The following is a 23,059-nucleotide window of genomic DNA, read 5'->3' on the forward strand; positions in this document are numbered from 1 at the left end:
AACAAAATTATATTTAATTAACAGACTATAGCAGTTCAGAATATCAATGGAACTTTATATTTAGATAACTTAGTTCTTGTTTCTTGGCATTTTAAGCTTCACTGGAGCAGAGCAGTGAAAAGATTTTCTACATTTATGCTGTGTGTATTTCTGTCCCCAGGTTACAATAGCTTCTGCTTTAGAGTTTCATATTTTTAGTTTGTTTTACAGTTATTCTTTTAATACTCATTTAACATACTGAATCTAATAATGTAGTCATGAGAATCTATACTTGAGTAAAGACAATGGAATTAAGCTCACAGTTTAAATCTAATTTTATTCCAATCATTTTACAAACAAAGCAGTAAAACTTGCAGGTCATTTAAAACTTGGCGAATATACTTATATGAAATATGCACTGTGTCATTTCAAGGGATGATATTTCTTTTGGAATTAAAATCTTAAATGACTGTTTACCATTTATTATAAAAACAGAGATCAAAGATAATGATACAGAAGCTCTCTTCGAGTTCTTTGATCACTGTTATTTTGCTACTTGTATACTTTTATTTTGTATGTGCCTTTATTCTTAATATTTTTGAATACTTAACAATTTATAATGCTATTTAAGCTTGGAGGGACATTTTTATTATAAGTCTAATTAATTTTGCCTAAATATATAGTGTCTTTTCCTAAGGATGCCTAATCAATTTTCACTTAAAAATAGAATCAACTAATAATTAATTTTCTAGAATCTATCATCCTCAGGCAGAGAATTTATAACTAGGCTTGCATTTCCACTGAAACAGAGCCACACATTCACAAAAATTCATCAATGCAAGTGATTGAAGGCAACAGTGTCTTAATTGTTCTGGAAATACAATTTTTCTACCAAGTGTTTTCTGTAGCTGCTTTAAGGAATATCCTTCTACCATCACAGTAGAAACAGCATAAATCACAGTAATTTTATGTTAATCTTGTGAAAACAAAAACTATTTTAACTCATTGTTTCTTCAGAAATTACCTTTACATGATATGCTGATGAACATGTTGGGAAGAAACCATGAAAATTCTTAATTCAGATCCCATGTATGAACTTTCTTAAAAGTATCCATATATTCACACGTTCCCTGATTTACATTATACCAATTCATCCCCTTACCCATCCCTAACATAAACCTTTAAAGCATATTCAGGGTTTTAAAATCAAGAGATAAAAATGAAAAGCAAGCCCAATTTGGAGATACTGTACTTATTTTCTATGTTTTAGTTGAACAAATTTTCTGTAGGCTTTTGGTTTCTCCTGGCACACAAATATTATGCACATGAATGATTTTATCTATAAAATAGGAAATATGTAATATTAGAAAACAATGAAAGTATACAGCTTAAATAAAAATATGCTTCTTATGCTGGGTGAATATGAATTGACCTATTAGACTGTATTGTTGTTAGCTACTTTCAAAATTATATCTCAACATTTCCTGGCTTTATAATGATCTATTTTATCTAGTACAGAGCTTCTTGACTGATAGCCTCTTAGCATGTTTCAGGTCTACTTGTTTAGATTTATTTGTATTGCTTTTTAAATCTGCAATTCACTTATGTCTTTTGAGATGCTTTAAGTAGCAAATAATCTTGACTCAAACTGGCTTAAATGATAAGGAAATTTGTTCTTTTTTTCCCAAGATCTTATTTAAATTCAAGTTAGTTCATATATAGTATAGTATTAGTTTTAAGGGTAGAATTTAGAGATTCATCTGTTCCATATAATACCCAGTGCTTATTATATCAAGTGCTCCCCTTAGTGCCCATCACCCAAATACTCCATTTCCCCACTCCAAGGAAATTTATTCTTTCTCATCAGCAGTAGTACCCATGTCTTTGTGTTATCCTGTTTGTTAACTTCCTTCTCAGAAGGTTTTCGAGGTGGTAACAATCATTCCAATTCCAGGTTTCATTTCTGGACATAGCAGTATCCCTAGGAAGATGGGGCTGAGGCTATTCTCCCCTATGTCTTAGGAATGATGGATACTTTCCCAGAAGTCTTGCCCAAACACACTTTCTCTCATGTCTGATTAACCAGAAATGGTTCATAAGCTCATTGTTTAACTGATCTCCATCCATAGAAATGGACTCTTGTGATTGAGAAGTCAATTTGTCAAGTTCCTGTCATCCACTTCCAAGAATATGAAAACACTAAAGGAGCCATTACTATTTAATTCATATATTAATTTGGGAAGAACTGTTATTTTAATAACATTAGGTCTTCATATAATGGAAGATGACCCATTTCTCCAGTATTTTGATCCTATTTTGCCTTTTGCCATTTAACATAATTGGGTAGTGATCCCACAGAGGGTTCTTTTTTTTTTTTTTAATTCTGTGACATTTTACAATTTTGCTAATTCCTGCTACTTCCATGTTTTGGTTAATGATATCAAAAAGAAAATTATTTCTAGTTGGATTCTAATTATTCTGATATTTTTAGTTGAATCCCTTTAAGTTTCTTATGATATAATCTCATCTTTTCTAAAAAAAGAAAAAAAGATGTTGCCCTCTCTTTTTGCCCAGGATTTTGTAATTTAACTTCATTGCCTTCTCTCATTGCATTTAATTAGAAACTCCACATCACTGTTCAGTATCAGAAGAAATGGTGATAGTGCCTCCTGTTTCCTGATTTTAATGAAACTTCCCTTAATAATTGTATATTAAAAGTACACTTTGATGGGGTGCCTGGGAGGCTCAGTCAGTTAAGCTGTCTGCCTTTGGCTCAGGTCATGACCCAGAGTCCCAGGATGGAGCCCTATATCAGGCACCCTGCTCAGCATGGAGTCTGTTTCTCCCTATGACCCTCCCTCTTCTCATACTCTCTCTCTCTCTCATTCAAATAAATAAATAAAATCTTAAAAAAAAAACAAACAATACACTTTGACTTTTGGTTTCTTCCTCAATACTAATAAGGCTTGGAACTTTCTATTCTATCATGCTAAAGATTGTGTAGATATGGCTGCTAAATCAGGTTCCTTCTAATGATTCTTCATAAAGTTAATTCTTAAATATTTTAATAAGAGAAATTTTGTTGATAGAAATTTTAATGATTGAATCATCTTTTCATTTGTGAAAGAAGTTCTAATTTGTCCCTGCATTATTATTTTAAATGCTGTGTGTTTTGTTATTGTTGTTAATCATGCATTTTTAATTTATCATCCTTTTATAAATAAAATTGAGATTTTATTTCCCTTATTAGTTTGTAATAATAAGTATAAGCCAGTATTGAAAAATGCAGTGGGAGGCAGTCTGCTTTATACTGTGATATATTTTTCATACCCAAGGAATTACCTACCACTTGAAAATTAAGTATTATTAATCACCTTGCATTTATTAAATAAATAATTTATAATAAATGACAGTGGTCTTTTGCTGAAACTTTCAAATATTTTTGTTTCTCTTAGTAAATTCCTTTGTATTCTTAAATAATATAATTCCATTACTTCTTTATTAAATAATATAATTCTATTACTTCTTTATTATCTAATGAGGTTAAATATTATGTTCTGGCATGGTGCTGATTTAGTATGCTTTCACTATCACCCCCTACTTCTATTTCTGTTATAACCACAATACATCCTGTATCATGTGTCTTCTTTCCTGCTTATGTTTCTTTAAGAAATTAATAGGACCATGTAATAAAAGTTCTTAAAATTTTTTCTTAAGATTTTACTTATTTATATGACAGAAAGAGAGAGAGCTTCAGGAGGAGCTGCACTCAGAGGAAGAAGCAGGCTCCCTACTGAGCAGGAAGCCCATGTGGGGCTCAATCCCAGGACCCTGAGATTGTTACCTGAGCTGAAGGCAAGTGCTTAACTGACTGAGCCATCCAGGCACCCCAAAGTCCTTACCTATTTTTATAAGAAGATGGATTTTATTCTATGTGAAATATGAAACAATTAGAATTTTTTAGTAAAGGAATGACATAATTGATTTTATTTTTAAAAGATCACTTCTTTTACTGTGCAGATGTATATAAGAAAGACAAACATGAGGGGCACCTGGGTGGTTTAGTCAGCTAAGTGTCTACTTGGGCATGATCTCAGAGTCCTGAGATGGACCCCTGGGTTGGAACTTCATGCTCAGCAGGGAGTCCGCTTCTCCCTCTGCCCCTCTCCACTTTGCTCTCTCTCTCAAATAAATAAATCTTTTTAAAAAAGGGAAGGCAAAAATGGAAGAAGGGGATCACATAGGAAGCTGTTTGCAGTAGATTAGGTGATAATTGAAAGTGGTTTGAATAGAGGAGTGGAATGGAGATGATGAGAAGTGGACAGATTGGTGGTATGATTGATAGTAGATTTGATAAGATTTGTAATGGACTGGATGTAGGGGCCAAAAGAGAATCTTCAGTGATGACTTGGGGTTTTGATCATAGCAACTAAATGGCATTTCTGTTTTCTGACATGGGGCAGACTTGGGAGAAATAGATGATAGGTGGGTTGTGGATTATCCTGAATTCTGCTTTGGGTATATTTGTTTTAAGATGCCTGTTGTGAACTATATTTAAGAAATACCAATTTTATCCCACCTTCCCGATCAGTCCTTCTAAGTTCCCTTATTGAATCTTTTCCCTTTTCCTTATGAGGTTTTATAGCCTTTTGCCTGTTTCTCACTCTGCACCATACATATTCAATTCTACCTATTTCTTTGAATGAATCCTTTCTTCACCCCCTCTACATTTTATGCAGCAACTATACGTAAATATGGATTATATATATATGTAAATATATATATTTGTATCATATGTATTTGTAGATCCTCAAACAACTGCCTCAGTCTTTGCACAGAAAACACCTTCTTTGAAACCTCATCATTGATCTTGACTGTTAAAAAACACCTGTGATGCTCTCAAAGCAAATATTTTAAAATAGCCTTCTGTGATCTCTTGTTAAATTTTTCATTCTCCTTCTTATAAAAGTTTCTCCATTGCCACATTGATTACTACACATTGTGATGCTATTAGCCATATGTCCATCTTCTAAGGATGGTGAGTTGCTTGGAAATAGTGATTGTATCTTACTCACTGATGGCACCCTTGTGGAGGAACATGGTGATATTAATTGTTCCTTATAGACCTAGGAATTTAATGTAGTAGAAAACAACTAAAAATTATCAAATGCAGAAATAAAACATAAGGGAAAATATAAAAAACCTTAACATATTAGGTAAGTCACATAAGTTCTCTTTGAGTGTTGGATGAGGTCATGAAGAGGATATGACTGCTGATTGACCTGTAAGCTGGACCTGGGCAATTGGAGGCTCTTCATCCTCTCCTGTTCTTAGAATGTACAGTCTGCCCACCATCCCCACAGCCGGAGCCATTTTCAAAGATGCAATCTTGGAAGAGCAATGTGTGGTTGAGACCATTTGGATTTACCCCAATTAAGTTCTCTTTATAAACCTTAAAGATTATGGCTGCTGAAGACATGCCTCATAAGTTCCATTGCTTATTAAAACTGCCACCTAACAATGAATATCGAGGAATCATTAAATATTTTATTTAAAATCAGTTCAATTTTTGTAAATAGAATTAGTAATCATAAAATCTTTATAAAATGTATCTTACATATAAAATTGCAAAATGCCTATAATTTTAATCTTTGAAATTTTATTGAGACTTGTTCTGTACCTTGACATTTGATCTATTTTGGAGAATGTTCCATATGCATTGAGAAGAATGCATGTTTTGCTGATGTTGGGTGGGAGTATTCTGTATTTGCCTGTTGGGTATAGTTGGTTTACAAAGTTTTTCAGTTTCTCTCTTTTTTGTTGAATTTCTTTCTGTCCATTTTTAACTTATTTTTTATTACATTTATTTATTTATTTATTTATTTATTTATTTATTTATTTTCTGTCCATTTTTTTAAAGTGAGACATTGAAGTCTTCAACTATTATTATAGACCTGTCATTTTTCTCGTTAATTCTGCCTGTATTTGCTCCATATATTTTGGGGCACTGTTTTGAGGCTCTGTTTATAATTGTTAGTTTTTCCTTAATGGGTCAACCCTTTCAAGAATATATGATGTCCTTCCTTGTCTATTGTACAATTAAAAAAAATTATTTGACAGAGAGAGAGAGAGCGAGCATAATCAGGGACAAGGGGTAAGGGGAGAGGGAGAAGAAGACTCCCTGGCTCAGTAGAGAGTCTGATGTGGGGCTTGATCCCAGGACCTGAGCTGAAGGCAGGCGCTTAACTGGCTGAGCCACCCAGGTGCCCCTCTTGTACAATTTTTGACTTAAAGTTTATTTCATCTGATATTAGAATAACCATGGGAGCTTTCCTTTGGTTACTAATTTTCATGGGATATAGTCTTACATTTTTCACTTTTAATTTATTTGTGTCTTTGGATCTAAAGCAAGTATCTTGCAGAGAACATATAGTTGGATAATTTGTTTGTTTTTAAATTCTATTCTGCAAAATCTCTGCCCTTTGATTGGGGGGTTTAAACTGCAAAGCAATGACATGTATATACTTATTGATACTTACATATAAAATAATTACTGATAAGGAAGGACTTCTGCCATTTTTCTACTTTTCCCTTGCATATCTTATATAATTACTGTCCTTTTTTTCCTCCATTACTGCCTTCTTTTGTGTTTAATTACTTTTTTTTGTAGGGCACCATTTTTATTTTCTTCTCATTTCTTTTTCTGTATTTTTTGAAGTCTTTTTCTTAATGGTTAACATGGGAATACAGTCTATACTTATAAGAAGTTAGTTTGAATTAGTACCTACTTAAATTTGACAGTACACAGTATTTCTGCTCTTATGCAGCTCCAGCTCTCCCTCTGTCCTGTGTTTTTTCTTTTCTTTTCTTTTCTTTTTTTTTTTTTAGATTTGATTTATTTATTCATGAGAGACACACACAGAGAGAGAGAGAGAGAGAGGCAGAGACACAGGCAGAGGGAGAAGCAGGCTCCATGCAGGGAGCCCCATGTAGGACTGGATCCCGGGTCTCCAGGATCAAGTCCTGGGCAGAAGGTGGCGCCAAACCGTTGAGCCACCCAGGGATCCCTTTCCTGTGTTTAATGCTATAATTACATCTTTATACATTATGTGCCCATTAACATAGTTTGTAATGATTATTTATCCAGTTATTTTTAAATAAATATAGGAAACAAAGTGATTACAAACCAAATGTACATTAATACTGGATTTTTATATTTACTTATACAGTTTCTTTTACTGGTGTTCTTTATCTCTTCATATGGCTTCGATTCACTCTCTTGTGTTCTTTTATTCGTTTAAAGGATCCCTTTAGTACTTCTTATAGGAAAGGTTTACTGACAACACTTTCCTCTGCTTTTGCTTTTTGTGAATGCCTTTATTTCTGCATTCTTGAAGGTTAGTTTTGCTGGATACAGAATTCTTATCAACAGTTTTTTCTCAGCATTTTAAATATGGTAGTCCATTGCCTTTTGACCTCTACAGTTTCTGATTAGAAAATGGCCACTAATCTTATTGAGGATCCTTTGGACAAAATGAGTCATTTTTTCTTGCTGCTTTTAAAACTCTTTCCTTGTCTTTCAGTATTTTGATTATAGGACTTAGTGTGGATATTTTTTACTTTATATCACTTGGAGTTCCCTGAGCTTCTTGGATGTGTAGATTTATGTCCCTCCCCCAATTTTATTTTTTTCACATTTTTTTCTCTCTCTTTCAATGCTTAGGCAGACCATTTACAATTCTGCCTTAGCCTTCAGTTCTTGCTTTTAACTAGAGACTAAAGTGTAGCCAATGGTGGAAACCTGTGGTCTTTTCAGATCTTTTCTGAGTGTGTGCTTGGCCTTCGGGCATTCCTGGTGTAAGAATTATTTAAAGCCTTATTTCCTAGTGTATCTCCTTCCCAGATTCTTCTGTCCTTGGCTTTCTGATCTGTCTGCTGCTTGCCCTGTCTATATACCTTGCACCAGGTGGCAATAGGTATTATATGCCTTTCAGTGATTTCAGCAAATGCCACAAAGAGACCACTCCAGCCCTGAGAGAGTTTCAAAGAAGGTGAAATAAGTGCAAGCCCCTGAGCAGATTCATTAGGGAAAGACAAGATAGGGCCCAATGCATAATCATAACTATTTGAGAATAAGGTCTGTATTCTTATTCTGACATTCAAAGATAACCAAAAAGCTTCACAAAGGAAAGGAGCTGCCATTCCTATGGCTATCTCTAAGCTAGATAATGGGGGATGGTAGGCAGATAACCAAAAGGCCACAACATACTCTTACCAAAATTCTTTTTATCATTAAGCACTCGCCTGATTGTTTTAAGATTCTTATTAGATTCACATTGTTCTGCAAAAGTTAATTCTCTCAGTTTTTGTCTGATCAATCATTGTTTTAGTTGAGGAATGGAACTCCAGTGCTCCCTACACTTCCAACAAATTAAAACTTCCCTGCTCTGAAACTTAGGTCTTCTCCTTTACACTTTTCACCACTTCCTTAAATATGGGAAGACATACATGGATCCCTAGACTGAGAAGAGTTTTAATAGGAAAGACCAAGATTAAAACAAAGAGAAAAAAAATGGGGAAAGGAGAGAGAAATCAAAGTTATGTCCTTTCTATTCTTTGATTGGCTAGGTATTTATTTATTTATGTTTTTCATGGTTTTTTTTTTTTAAATTCATTGGTACAATCAAGATATTGTTTTGTGTTTATAAAGATTTAGTTGGGAGTTTTGTTTTTATATCTACATCAGTTTTATCAACTTTTGGTATTAAAATTTATTACAACTTCTCATAATTTTCTAAAATATTGGAAAATGTAGTTAGTGATGGATGTGGTATATTTTATTTTTCCAAGTCTGACCTTATATAGTATTAAATATATCCAATTCTGGTCATTTTTGGTTGATGTTGTGTATGTGTGTACTGAGGAGAAAGGGTTAGACATTGTGAAGAGATAGAATATTCTTTAATGACCTTATTATTTTTTTAAATTCAATCTGCTAATGCATTTTTACTTTCCAAGGTATTGTATTAGGTTGGCTGATTAAATTAAATTTAAATGATTAAAATTAATTTAGTTTCTTAATTTATAAATGCAAAAATTATACAGAAGTCATCATTTTATAAGTTTTGTCTTATCTACTGGTGTTAAATTATACTTTTATTTGTAATTTTGCTTTTTTGAACATTTTATTGATATATATATATTTTTTTTAAATTTATTTTCTCTTTAATTTTCAGAATCTGTGTAATATTTGAGAGAAGACGTGGTATGAATGATGAAAATTTTAAAAAATATATGTTGCTCCATATGCTTTTCATATGGAATTTTGACATCTGAAATAAGTTTAGCTAAAACTTCCTTTGAGATATATCTTTAATTATTTTAAATGTGTGCTGAAAGCCTCTTTTCTTTACAATGATTCAATAATATTCAATACACTGATTACTTCTCCTATCAGTAAGTTTAGCAATTACTTATAGTGTATAAAATCACAACCAAATAGTTAGGACAGCAAAAGAAGGCTGCATAGTTAAATGAAACCACACGGTGAATTTAGGTGGGGTGAACACCATTGCCCAAATTGGAATATCTCCATTCTGGCAGCACTAATACCTATAATCCTGAGAAATCTCTGTGATCTGTAGTAAACTTATTGGTTAGGTGTTTAGTTTGCTTTCTTTAAAACTTGCTAATTCAGTTCTGTTTGAAGTTCAGAATCATTCAGGGTGAAAATGATTTTCATTCCCACAAAGCATTTGCTACAGAATCCAATGCATATGGCATATGGTATCAGTTTTTAGTTTCAAAAGCAATACTCCAGGTGAAAAATAGAACTTTATGGCTTAAGAGTCGTATTTACCATAAGCTAATGGCATATTTTAGAATCGATGCCCAACTGTTTTATAAGAGTATGAACATTTTCAAGTGCTTTTCAGTGAGGAAGATTAAAATAATGTTGACAGTTCTTAGAATACAATACTGTGATTCAGTAGAACACAGAGTACAGTGGCACTTCCTTCCTACATAGCTCATGATAGAAATTAGATATGCAGTCATTTTATTTTGGAAGGGGAAAGATTTGTTAAATTGAAAAAAAAATGTTATTTTAATGTTGGAGAATTAGTTAAGGTTTTATAAGATGATAGCTATAAAATATTAACAGATACCAGTGTTGATTCGTGTCACCAATGGGCTCTGCTTGATTCAATTTTAACAGATATTGCTAAGGATGAATTTAACAGATTTAGAGTACCAATGTCTTCTCACTGGTAGGAGCAATGAATGACTTCTTAGTAGGTAGGTAGAGTCTTAACTCTTTGTATCTCATATTCTAATGAGACAGATGTATTATGGTAGAATTAAGTCTGAGATTACAGAGTGAGAAAATGATAACTGAAATTTTCCATTTATTCAGGAAACGGAGTCATTATATACTCCTGAAGTTTTTATATAGCCATGTATTTTAGGTTAAATTCTTGTTCCTGTTGGCTAGTCTTTGCTTTATTCTGTCTTCCCTCAAGTCTTTGCAAAGGCAATGGTACCAAGTCAAGGCATAACACAGAAAATTTCAAATTTAATAAAAGTGGTAGAAACGTTTTTTCTCTCTTAAACAAGTCTTATTCAAAATATCATATAGGGATACCTGGATGACTCAGTGGTTGAGCGTCTGCCTTTGCCTCAGGTCATGATCCCAAGGTCCTTGGATAGAGTCCCACATCAGGCTCCCTTCATGGAGCCTGTTTCTCCCTCTGTCTGTGTCTGCCTTTCTCAGTGTCTTTCATGAATAAATAAATAAAATCTTTTTAAAAATGTCATATAGATGATAAAAGAGAACCCAAGTTATCCTCTGCTTGGCCTTACCCTTCTTTACTTTAGTAGCTTTTCATGAACTCTAAACATGGTATTAGTTGTTCCTAGTAGTCAAGAAAATAATACATTTTGGTTTGTTTTAAATCAAATGCTTCTCCTGCAACTAATTGTAGCACTTAAATATACTTTTGAAAATATATGTCTGATCTGACTTGCAACCTTTATTTGATTCACATAGATTGTATGTTGGGGATCATGCATCTTGGTGTAAAGTGTGATACAACTAAGTGGATTCAACACACTTAGAAGTACATGGTATTTCTTATATGATGCCAACTTGGTTGTTTGGAAATATCTGCATTTGGGGACTATGAACAAATAATTTCAATACCATTATAGACCTAAATTCCATCTCTATTATTAAGCATTTTTAGTTATGACAAATTAGAAGCACCTTGCTAGGCCAGACTAATTGACAGTTGAAGATCTCATCATTTACAACTGTGTCATTGACATATTCTCATGCACAGTGTGGTGATAATGCACTTACAACCTTTTGTTTATAAAAAACAGGAGTAGTTTTAATTTTCATTGCTAATTTCTGTGATTTGAACAATTACATCTACCATTATTAGCATATTTTAATTATTAGATAGTGAAGCATATTGCTAAGACACCATACTGTTAAAGTAAATTTTAAGCAAGGAATCTAAATGGGAAGTAATAAGTGAAATTACTTCAGGTTCCAAAGTCTTAGATGACATTTTTAGTGAGATTTATGATGGAATCTCAGGGTCAGATATTATCTCATATTTGTTTTCTATTTAGAAGTATGGAGAAAGACAAAGTTTAATAAAGCAATAACTCTGGAATAAAATCCTTTGATGAATGATATTTGAGATTTATTATATGTTCTCTTTTCCCCTTGATCCACATCCACCTCCTCCTCATTTTTTTAAAGTAATCAAATCATTTATAGTGCAAATAGAACAACCTTGATTTAGCTTTTTTCCTTGGCCAAGTGATTTTATATCAAGACTGATAAGATGAATAGTTTCCTACAGTTCATTCTTAGTACTGCACATTGTCCGCTTGAATTATTTAATTATTATGCATCTAACATTCAGGAGAAAATATCAAGGAAAATAACATGATGCTTGGTTTTAAAAATTCTTATTAACTCAGTATTGGGTCCAGCTGAAACCTTTTATAAGGCTCTACAATACTATATTACCATAAGGTTCACTGACACTAACCACATCCTATTGATAGTTACATAAACTATAATGTACTATTTTCTCTAGTCTTCTAATTAATATTGTATGGTTGTATACTCATTTCTTATATTGGATTCCAATATGTTTGCTTGTATGTTCCAACATTTCTTCTTATAATATGAAAAATTACATATATAGTCTTGTACATATATTTGGATATGGTATGGCTTACAAAATATCGGTAATTGAAATTTTGGGAGATTTCTATATATTAATCCATTGTTTGTTGGTTATCAGTAGGCTGATATTTTATGAAAAATGCTTTGAGTTATATGAGCTGGATATTTACCTGGTGTAGGAAATATACCTTTTTCGTGGCTTTGAATGACTTTTAGATATAAGCTATCATTAAAAGTTTAAGTGAACTTATTACTTTAAAATATTTTAATACAGAACATTTGTTTTCTTTTTTTCTTTCTTTCTTTCTTTCTTTCTTTCTTTCTTTCTTTCTTTCTTTCTTTTAATAGGCTCTGTGCCAAGTGTGGAGCACAACACTGAGCTTAAACCTATGACCCTGAGATGAGATCAAGACCTGAGCTAAGATCAAGAGTTGGATGCTTAACTGGCTGAGCCAACCAGGCACCCCCAGAACATTTGTCTTATTTGTCTTCTTATGATTTAAGTTTAAAAAAAAAAAAGGCAGAGATACAAAAACAATAGAGGGCAATTTTACTTTTCAAATGAAGGGGATATATTGGAGTTTCCTGTTTGTGAGTTGTAACATTTGATTCTTTAAAACTAACTTATTAAGAAATATCTGACAGATTTTATATTTGTAAGGTTGGTAATACAAGGATCTATTTTATCTTTTTGGTTTATTTTTGTTTTGTCAGATAAATTGAGAGCTCATCACGTGTTCCAAGGGCCTAATTTTGTCCAAATAAATCTATTAAATCTGCTGCTAGAAAGCTCAGTGAAAGTGAACACTTGATTGAGTCTGTGGGGAACAGTTCCCTACTGAGCCTTTATAGAAGAACAAATGTTTAAAAAAGAATGGAAAGTAGAACAGACACAAAGTTAAAAGACAAATGTGCAGACTCCTGCTTTTAATGGTATTCAAGAGTTTAGCAAGCCATTAACTTTAGTGCTGTGGAATTGCTGAAAGGAAGGTTTAAAAATAAAAAGTGGTGGCTATCAAGGGATTAAGATGCTGAAGGATCCAGAGAGATCATTTGATATTGTAAAGGTTCCCCAAGCATGGATGGTCAGTCTATTGGAAAGGATCTCCAAGCATGGATGGTCAGTTTATTGAAAATAAGTATGGAAAAGCTAATTGATTGCCCTGGAAAAGCTGGTGGCTATTACAGAGAATGGGGGCAAGTAAATTAGCAAATCATTAGTGTTTTAAGTATTGGAAAAGATGCTTTCTAAATCTTTATAGTCTATCTCAAATTTTATGTTTAATAAGGACATTTGCCTTTGTATAAATAAATTATCAGCAGTTACTAAAAGTGAAAAATTTTCAGCATTATTGGTGATTTGCTTATCACATACCAGGGAAAATGTCCCATGAGATACCATATTCTGTTATTCTTTGCCATCCTACCAAAGTTCCATTCCCTGGTACAGTTCTACATCCTGAGGACTATATAACCTCAGTGTATAACCCCCAGTATCCTACTATCCATTTTGTCATTCATTCTCCATTTCTGTCTTGTAAATTTTAAAATATCACAAATAACCAGATACCTTGTTCTGTTGAAAATGAGACTCCCAGTTTTAATCCTGGGGTTGTTATCAAGTTTTCTATCTGGCATCAATTTAGTATTTTTAATTTTTTAAAAAATGGTAAGGGATCTGGTTTTCCTTAAATTTACATCTGCTCTTTATAAAGTGGAAGGAAAAATTATGCCTATGTTTGACTAATTGGCGATGAAGATGGTTTCTTATAAATCTTTGCTGTGATTCTTCTTTGTACGAAGGGAAACTGATTCAGAGCCAAGTTACCAGCAAGAAATGAATGCACTTTACTGTTATACTTACTTAGAGATAAGTGTTGGACTGAAGCCACTTACGGAAAAGCTACCATACATGGCTTGTGATCAGAGAGAGCATTGAAGATGAAAACAGAAATTTGAATCCTACTGAGAAGGTGGACGTACATGTAGCCCAGGACAGAAAGGAAAAAAAAAAAGTTTTTTTGACTTAATGCCTGCTAGGTAGCAGATATTTTTATATATATTAATCCACTTGATCCAAAGTTGAACACTATAAAACACCAAGAAAATAATAGCATGTATAAAAATATGGTAGTATAATTAAGAGTGTAGTTCTGGAGTCAGACTGCTTGAGTTAGAATCCTTGTTCTGTCATATACTAATTACGTGATGTTGAGCAGAATATTTATTTTATGTACCTTCCTTATTTGTAAAATAATAACATCAATAAGGCTTATAAGGGTTAAAAGAGTTATTATATGTAGGGGTTCTGGAACAATGTTGAACATAGAAGTGCTAAGTGAATGTTTGCTACCACCAATTATAAAGGTTAAAAATTTAATATCATGAAGTACTACCTCATACCTCATTATAATCTTAAAATAAATTAAGCATAATTTGAAAAGCAAATGTTATATCTGACTTAATATTAGCATCAATATTATTAATTAGTAATTAATATCTCTATTAATAAAATACTGCATTTAATAAAATATTTATACAATTTCTTTCAGTATTACAAAATAGTATGTTTGTTATTAATTGATTAAATGTTATAGCAATGTGATACAGGTCACATTGATGATATACCTAAACAACTAACTAAACTTTTAATTACATTTCTACCTGGTTTTGAGTTTGCCTCGTAGTGTGTGAAGTTTTAGGACATTCAGATGTCTGTAAAAAGGACCTGGACTCCTTTGCCATAACATTGTTTCCAGGTATTTTGGCTTTATAGATAAGACCTGGGAATTTACTTTATTAAAAGTTTCTAAAGATTGAATAGCATTTAAGTTAGGACATAAGATATTTAAAAAGGAGCAGCCCTGGGAGCAGCTCAGGTGGCAGCTCAGGTGGCAACTCTGCACAGAGGGGGCTGCTCGATCCCCAGGAACAGGATTCCAGTGGCACAGGCCCTAGAGCCCAGGACGACGGGGGTCACAGCCCAGGATTTGGAGCTGCCCTTGGGACAGGTGGAGGCCAGGAGGAGACAGGAGAATATAACTTGTTTTTAGAGCACTCCTCACTGAGCAATATGACTAGAATGAACTCACCACAAAAGAAAAACTCAGAAACAGTACTCTCTGCCACAGAGTTACAGAATTTGGATTACAATTCGATGTCAGAAAGTCAATTCAGAAGCACATATAATGCTACTAGTGGTTCTGGAAAAAAACATAAAGGACTCTAGCCACTTCATGACTGCAGAATTTAGATCTAATCAGGCCGAGATAAAAAATCAATTAAATGAGATGCAATCCAAACTGGAGGTCCTAGCGATGAGGGTTAATGAGGTAGAAGAAAAAGTGAGGGACATGGAAGACAAGTTGATGGCAAGGAAGGAAGCTGAAGAAAAAAGAGAAAAACAATTAAAAGACCATAAGAAAAGGTTAAAGGAAATAAATGACAGCCTCAGAAGGAAAAATATACATTTAATTGGGATTCCAGAGGGCCCCAAAAGGGAAAGAGGACAAGAAGGTGTATTTGAACAAATCATAGCTGAGAACTTCCCTAACTTGTGGAGGGAAAAAGGCATTCAGATCCAGGATGGAGAGGACCCCCCCTAAAATCAACAAAACTGTTCAACAGCCTGACATTTAATAGTGAAACTTGCAAATTCCAAAGACAAAGAGAAGATCCTTAAAACAGCAAGAGACAAGAGATCCCTAACTTATATGGGGACAAATATTAGATTAACAGCAGACCTCTCCACAGAGACCTGGCTGGCCAGAAACAGCTGGCAGGATATATTCAGGGTCCTAAATGAGAAGAACATGCAGCCAAGAATACTTTATCCAGCAAGGCTCTCGTTTAGAATAAAAAGAGAGATAAAGAGCTTCCAAGATAGGCAGAAACTGAAAGACTATGTGACCACCAAACCAGCTCTGCAAGAAATATTAAGGGGGACTCTGAAAAACAAAGAGGAAGTCCAAAGAAACAAACCACAAAAAAAAAAAGGGACTGAATAGGTATTATGATAACACTAAATTCATATCTTTCAATAGTAACTCTGAACATGAGTGGGCTTAATGATCCCATCAAAAGACGAAAGGCTTCAGACTGGATAAAAAAACAAGACCCATCTATTTGCTGTCTACAAGAAACTCATTTGAGAACCAAGGACACCTACAACCTGAAAATGAAATTTGGAGAACAATTTTGCATTCAAATGGTCCTCGAAGAAAGCTGGGGTAGCCATCCTCATAACAGATAAAGTTTATCCCAAAGACTGTCATAAGAGATGAAGAGGGACACTCTATCATACTTAAAGGATCTATCCAACAAGAGGACCTAACAATCATGAATATTTGTGCCCCTAGTGTGGGAGCTGCCAAGTATATCAATCAATTAATAATCAAAGTAAAGATATACTTAGATAATAATACACTAATGCTGGGAGACTTTAACACGGTGTTTTCTGCAAATGACAGATCTTCTAAGCACAACATCTCCAAAGAAACAAGAGCTTTAAAGGATACACTGGACCAGATGGATTTCACAGATATTTACAAGACTTTACATCCAAACACAAATGAATACACATTCTTCTAAGTGCACATGGAAATTTCTCCAGAATAGACCACATACTGGGTCACTAAACTGGTCTTAACCAATACCAAAAGATAGGGATGGTGCCCTGCATATTTTCAGACCATAATGCTTTGAAACTAGAACTAAATCACAAGAAGAGATTTGGAAGAAATTCAAACACGTGGAGGTTAAAGACCATCCTGCTAAAAGATGAAAGGGTCAACCAGGAAATTAGAGACGAATTAAGAAGATCCATGGAAACTAATGAGAATGAAGATATAATAGTTCAAAATCTTTGGGAAACAGCAAAAGCAATCTTAAGGGGGAAATACATCACAATATAAGCATCCCTCAAAAAACTGGAAAGAACTCAAATACACAAGCTAATCTTGTACCTAAAGGAACTGGAGAAAGAACAGCAAATAAAACCTCCACCCAGCAGAAGAAGAGACTTAATAAAGATTTGAGCAGAACTCAATGAAATAGAGACCAGAAGAACTGTGGAACAGATCAACAAAACCAAGAGTTGGTTCTTTGAAAGAATTAATAAGATAGATAAACCATTAGCCAGCCTTATTAAAAAAAAAGACTCTAATTAATAAAATCATGAATGAAAAAGGAGAGATCACTACCAATACCAAGGAAATACAAATGATTTTAAAAACTTATTATAAGCAGCTATATGCCAATAAGTTAGGCAATCTAGAATAAATGGATGCATTTCTGGGAAACCACAAACTGCCAAAACTGGAACAGGAAGAAATAGAAAACCTGAGTAGGCCGATAACCAGGGAGGAAATTGAGCAGTCATCAAAAACCTCCCAAGACACAAAAGTCCAGAGCCAGATGGCTCTTCAGGGGAATTCTTTCAAACGTTTAAAGAAGAAACAATACCTATTCTACTAAAGCTGTTCCAAAAGATAGAAAGAGATGGAGTACTTCCAAACTTGTTCTATGAGGCCACCATCAACTTAATTCCAAAACCAAAGACCTCACCAAAGAGGATAGTTATAGACCAATATCCCTGATGAAAACAGATGCAAAAATTCTCAATAAGATACTATCCAGTAGGATCCAACAGTATATTAAGAAGAGTACTCACCATGATCAAGTGGGATTTATCCCTGGGATGCAGGGCTGATTCAACACTCATAAAGCAATCAACATGATAGATCATAACAAAAAGATAAAAAACAAGAACCATATTATCCTCTCAATAGATGCAGAGAAAGCATTTGACAAAATACAGCTTCCACTCCTGATCAAAACTCTTCAGAGTGTAGGGATAAAAGGAACATTCCTCAGAATCTTAAAAGCCATCTACAAATGCTCATAGCAAATATCATTCTCAATGGGGAAGCACTGAGGGCCTTTCCCCTAAGATCAGGAACACGACAAGGATGTCCACTCTCACCACTGCTATTCAACATAGTACTAGTAGTCCTAGCCTCAACAATCAGGCAACAAAAAGACATTAAAGGCATTCAAATTGGCAAAGAAGAAGTCAAACTCTCCCTCTTCGCCGATGACATGATACTCTCCATAGAAAACCCAAAGCCTCCACCCCAAGATTGCTAGAACTCATACAGCAATTTGACAGTGAGGCAGTATATAAAATCAAGCCCAGAAATCAGTGGCATTTCTATACACTAACAATGAGACAGAAGAAAGAGAGATTAAAGAATCAATCCCGTTTACAACTGCACCGAAAAGCATAAGATACCTAGGAATAAACTTAACCAAAGAGGTAAAGGATCTGTACCCTAAAAACTACAGAACACTTCTGAAAGAACTTGAGGAGGACAGGAAAAGATGGAAAAGTATTCCATGCTCATGGATTGGAAGAATTCATATTGTGAAAATGTCAATGTTACCCAGGGCAATTTACACATTCAATCCAATCCCTATCAAAATACCATGGACTTTCATCAGAGAGTTGGAACAAATAATCTTAAGATTTGTGTGGAATCAGAAAAGACCCCAAATAGCTAGGGGAATATTTTAAAAGAAAACAAGAGCCGGTGGCATCAAAATGCCGGATTTCACGGTGTACTACAAAGCTGTGGTCATCAAGACAGTGTGGTACTGGCACAAAAACCGACACATGGATCAATGGAACATAATAGAGAACCCAGAAACGGGCCCTCAACTTTATGGTCAACTAACATTTGACAAAGCAGGAAAGATTGTCCACTGGAAAAAGGACAGTCTCTTCAATAAATGGTGCTGGGAAAATTGGACATCCACATGCAGAAGAATGAAATTAGGCCATTCTCTTACACCAGACACAAAGATAAACTCAAAATGGATGAAAGACCTAAATGTGGACAAGAATCCACCAAAATCCTGAGATTTTGATGAGAAGAACACAGGCAACACCCTTTCTGAACTTGACCACAGAAACTTCTTGCAAGATACATCTGTGAAGGCAAGGGAAACCAAAGCAAAAATGAACTATTGGGACTTATTCAAAATAAAAAGCTTCTGCACAGCAAAAGAAACAGTCAGCAAAACTCAAAGACAACCTACAGAATGGGAGAAGATATTTGCAAATGACCTATCAGATAAAGGGCTAGTTTCCAAGATCTATAAAGAACTTATTAAACTCAACAGCAAAGAAACAAACAATCCAATCATGAAATAGGAAAAAGACACGAACAGAAATCTCACAGAGGAAGACATAGACATGGCCAACAGCACATGAGAAGATGCTCCCCATCACTTGCCATCAAGGAAATACAAATCAAAACCACAATGAGAAACCACCACACATCCGTGATAATGGGGAAAATCAATAAGACAGGAAACAACAATGTTGGAGAGGATGCGGAGAAAAGAGAACCCTCTTGCACTGTTGGTGGGAATGTGAACTGGTGCAGCCACTCTGGAAATCTGTGTGGAGGTTCTTCAAAGAGTTAAAAATAAATCTGCCCTTGGACCCAGCAATTGCACTGCTGGGGATTTACCCCAAAGATACAGATATAGTGAAACATGGGGACACCTGCACCCCGATGTTTCTAGCAGCAATGTCCACAATAGCCACACTGTGGAAGGAGCCTCAGTGTTCATCGAAAGATGATGGATAAAGAAGCTGTGGTCTATGTATACAATGGAATATTCCTCAGCCATTAGAAATGACAAATACCCACCATTTGCTTCAACGTGGATGGAACTGGAGAGTATTATGCTGAGTGAAGTAAGTCAATTGGAGAAGGACAAACATTATGTGGTCTCATTCATTTAGGGAATATAAAAAGTAGTGAAAGGGAATAAAGGGGAAAGAAGTGAAAATATCAGTGAGGGTGACAGAACATGAGAGACTCCTAACTCTGGGAAATAAATAAGGGGTAGTGGAAGGGGATGTGGGCCAGGGGTTGGGGTGACAGGCACTGAGGGGGTCACTTGACGGGATGAGCACTGGGTGTTATGCTATATGGTGGCAAATCGAACTCCAATAAAAAAAATATACCAAAAAAAATGAAAAAAAAAATGAAATCCTGCTTAGAGATTTTGATTTATAAATAAAAAGACACTCATTTGACTTTTCCTCTAGCTCCTGGGAGAAAGCTAATTTGACAGTTTAAAATATTCCCTCCAGGCATCTAATCCTTAACAAATTTACTTAAGAGATTTCCTGTTTGACAGAATAACCTTGCAAAGAGACAGGATTGCTTAATTTAGGCAGGTTTAATTGCCTTTATGATCATAATTTCAAAAAAAAGCATTCCAAAAATATTAAATATCTTATACCCTGGCTCTTTAGGAAAATAACAAAATGCTTCTATTAATTCTGAGACTACCCAGGCTTGCAAGGGTAGTTCAGAGTTGAATGAGAACTACTAATCATAATCCTTAATTATACGTATTGACTCATGTACACAACAACATCAAAGGGAATGTAGTTGTTTTTAAATAAGTAAAATTTAGTTTTCTCTACAGACCATCAAAAATTTTCTATTATGAATCTATGACATTATTATGAAGAAGTAAAATGAGTAAAAATAAGTAAAATAAAGCAAACCATTCATAATTTTGAATTTGTCATCAGATTTTTGTAAATCAAAAAGAAAAATTAAAGGCATTTCAACACTTAAAATCTTTTTTCCTAAAAGGGCAAGGAATTGGCACATTCAACAAGTCAGACTTACATGGAAAGGATGCAGAAGACATTTGTAGTAAATTGGATGTGATCCGGACCACAATGACCTTAATTGAAATTGAAAAATTCACAGGAGACTGATTACAGAAGTGGGAAGTTAAAGATATGGAAATTACACTTGATAGACATGACACAATTTTAGCTAAGAATGAGAGCGCTAAAGGTTATAAAAATGGAAAGTGATGGCCTGGAAAATAAGCCAGGAGCTTGCAGCTTCCATGGCATTTTTTCTAGAAATAGGGATTTTTTTTTTTATTATTGTATGGAAAATAATTATTACAGCTTTGATTTAACTCACTGAAAACCAGTGTTGTCTACTAACCCAAGATGCAGAACTTTCAAAACATCTGAAAATGCTTCACCAATTAAAATACATGCAAATAAGTTTTAAGAACTTTCTCTACTTGGAAAACTGATATTGTTGAATACTAATGAGAGAGGAAAAGGAAAGAATTCAGTTCACAAGTTAGTGCTGTTTGCATAGATGTTATATATTCTTCAAATATTTATGATTTGGAGGTGAGCTCCATTTTAGACTGTTAACTCCTTGAAGGTGATGGCAAAATCATAGATAATTGTTTAACACCCACTCCCCAAACATCACTGGCAATTCTTTACAGTCTTATACCTTCTCCACTTGGCCTTTAAATGCTGACAGCACTTTATTCAGAGCTCTTTTAAATTTATTCTCTTTTCCAGGATCATGTCATCTTTTTTTTTTTTTCATGGATTTTAATGCTCTAACTTCTCTGCTGAGTCCAGGACTCTATGCACAATATAGTATACAAAAGCCTGCACTAGCTCCACATGGCCACATGGAAGCCAGATAGATATCTCAGTTGATGCTTTCAAAAGAGAATCATATTTTTTCCTCATCCTCCAAGCATGCTAGCCCCTAACCCCCAAAATCCCCTTTTCAGTATAAGGCATCACCATCCAAATACCTGGGATAAAAGAGTATAATACTGTGATACTTTAATACATTCAGACATTTTCCCCTCCCATATTCCATATTCTATTCATTAGCATGTCATATCAGCTCTACCTCTGAAACATTCTATAAAATTCAAATTCTTCCTACCTCTCTAGTTCAATCCCCCTTACGGTACAATGTGGATCACTGACATGTGAATGGAAACACAATAGATTTTTTGAAAAGTGCTTAAATTTATAACTATTTTAATCCTCATAGTAACTTTTAAGGGACATGCTCTCACTACTCAAATAGTGTCACAGATGGGAGGACTGAGTCTCAAAAGATTGAGAAAATTGGACACAGAGCTGATAAATAGCAAAGCCAAGACTTGACCTTGAGCAGTGTGGATTCCTGACACTGGGAAGTTCATGAGCACATACACCAGTGGGAAACTTTAAGAATAAATAATGTGTTAAAATAAAGTTGTGGTCATGGTGTTGCAGAAGCCCTTTAGTTTTTTTTTAAAGACTGGGTAATATTTTCTAATTTAGGACATGCTGAAAGACCTCTATTAAAAAATACCATGGAAAAGAAGCTGAGAGATGGGGAAAGAGAGTATTTTTACTAGCATCAAATTTGACCTGTCTGTGGACATTAGATTCACTTACTCATTTAAAATGATTATTCGGTGCCCACTGCAGGGCAAGCCCTCTTCTAAGCAGGAGGAAAACAAGACACATTTAAAGGGAGTTAAATTCTAGAGGAAGGAGAAAAAAAAATCAACCAGCAAATACATTCGGACAGTAAAGAATGAGGTGAGGAAATCAAGACGGGATGAAGAGGGAGAGAAGCATATAGAAAGGACGCAATGGTGAGAAGAACACTGTAAAGGCCACAATCCAGGGATAAGACTGGCTCTGGGATGGTGATGAATGTCACTGTGCTTGAACACAGGAACCCAAGGACAGATATGTGTAAGATGAAATCAGAAAGTAGACAGGGTCCATGCAATACAGTCTTAAAGGTCAATGTAAGAAGTTTCAGTTGATTCTAAATGTAATAAACTTTTGCAGGGTTAGAAGAGGATCACTTATTTTCTATTTTGAAACAGGTGATGCTGCAGCTTTACTGCCACATCTGTTTAGGTTACGTAGCTGCTATGTGTCCACTGAGGTTCTGCACGAGACATCTTCTTTATTCTGAGATCCAGACTGAAGGAATAAGCTCTGTC

Source organism: Canis lupus, chromosome 38 (assembly GCF_048164855.1).
Source record: "Canis lupus baileyi chromosome 38, mCanLup2.hap1, whole genome shotgun sequence".
NCBI classification, from domain to species: Eukaryota; Metazoa; Chordata; class Mammalia; order Carnivora; family Canidae; genus Canis; species Canis lupus.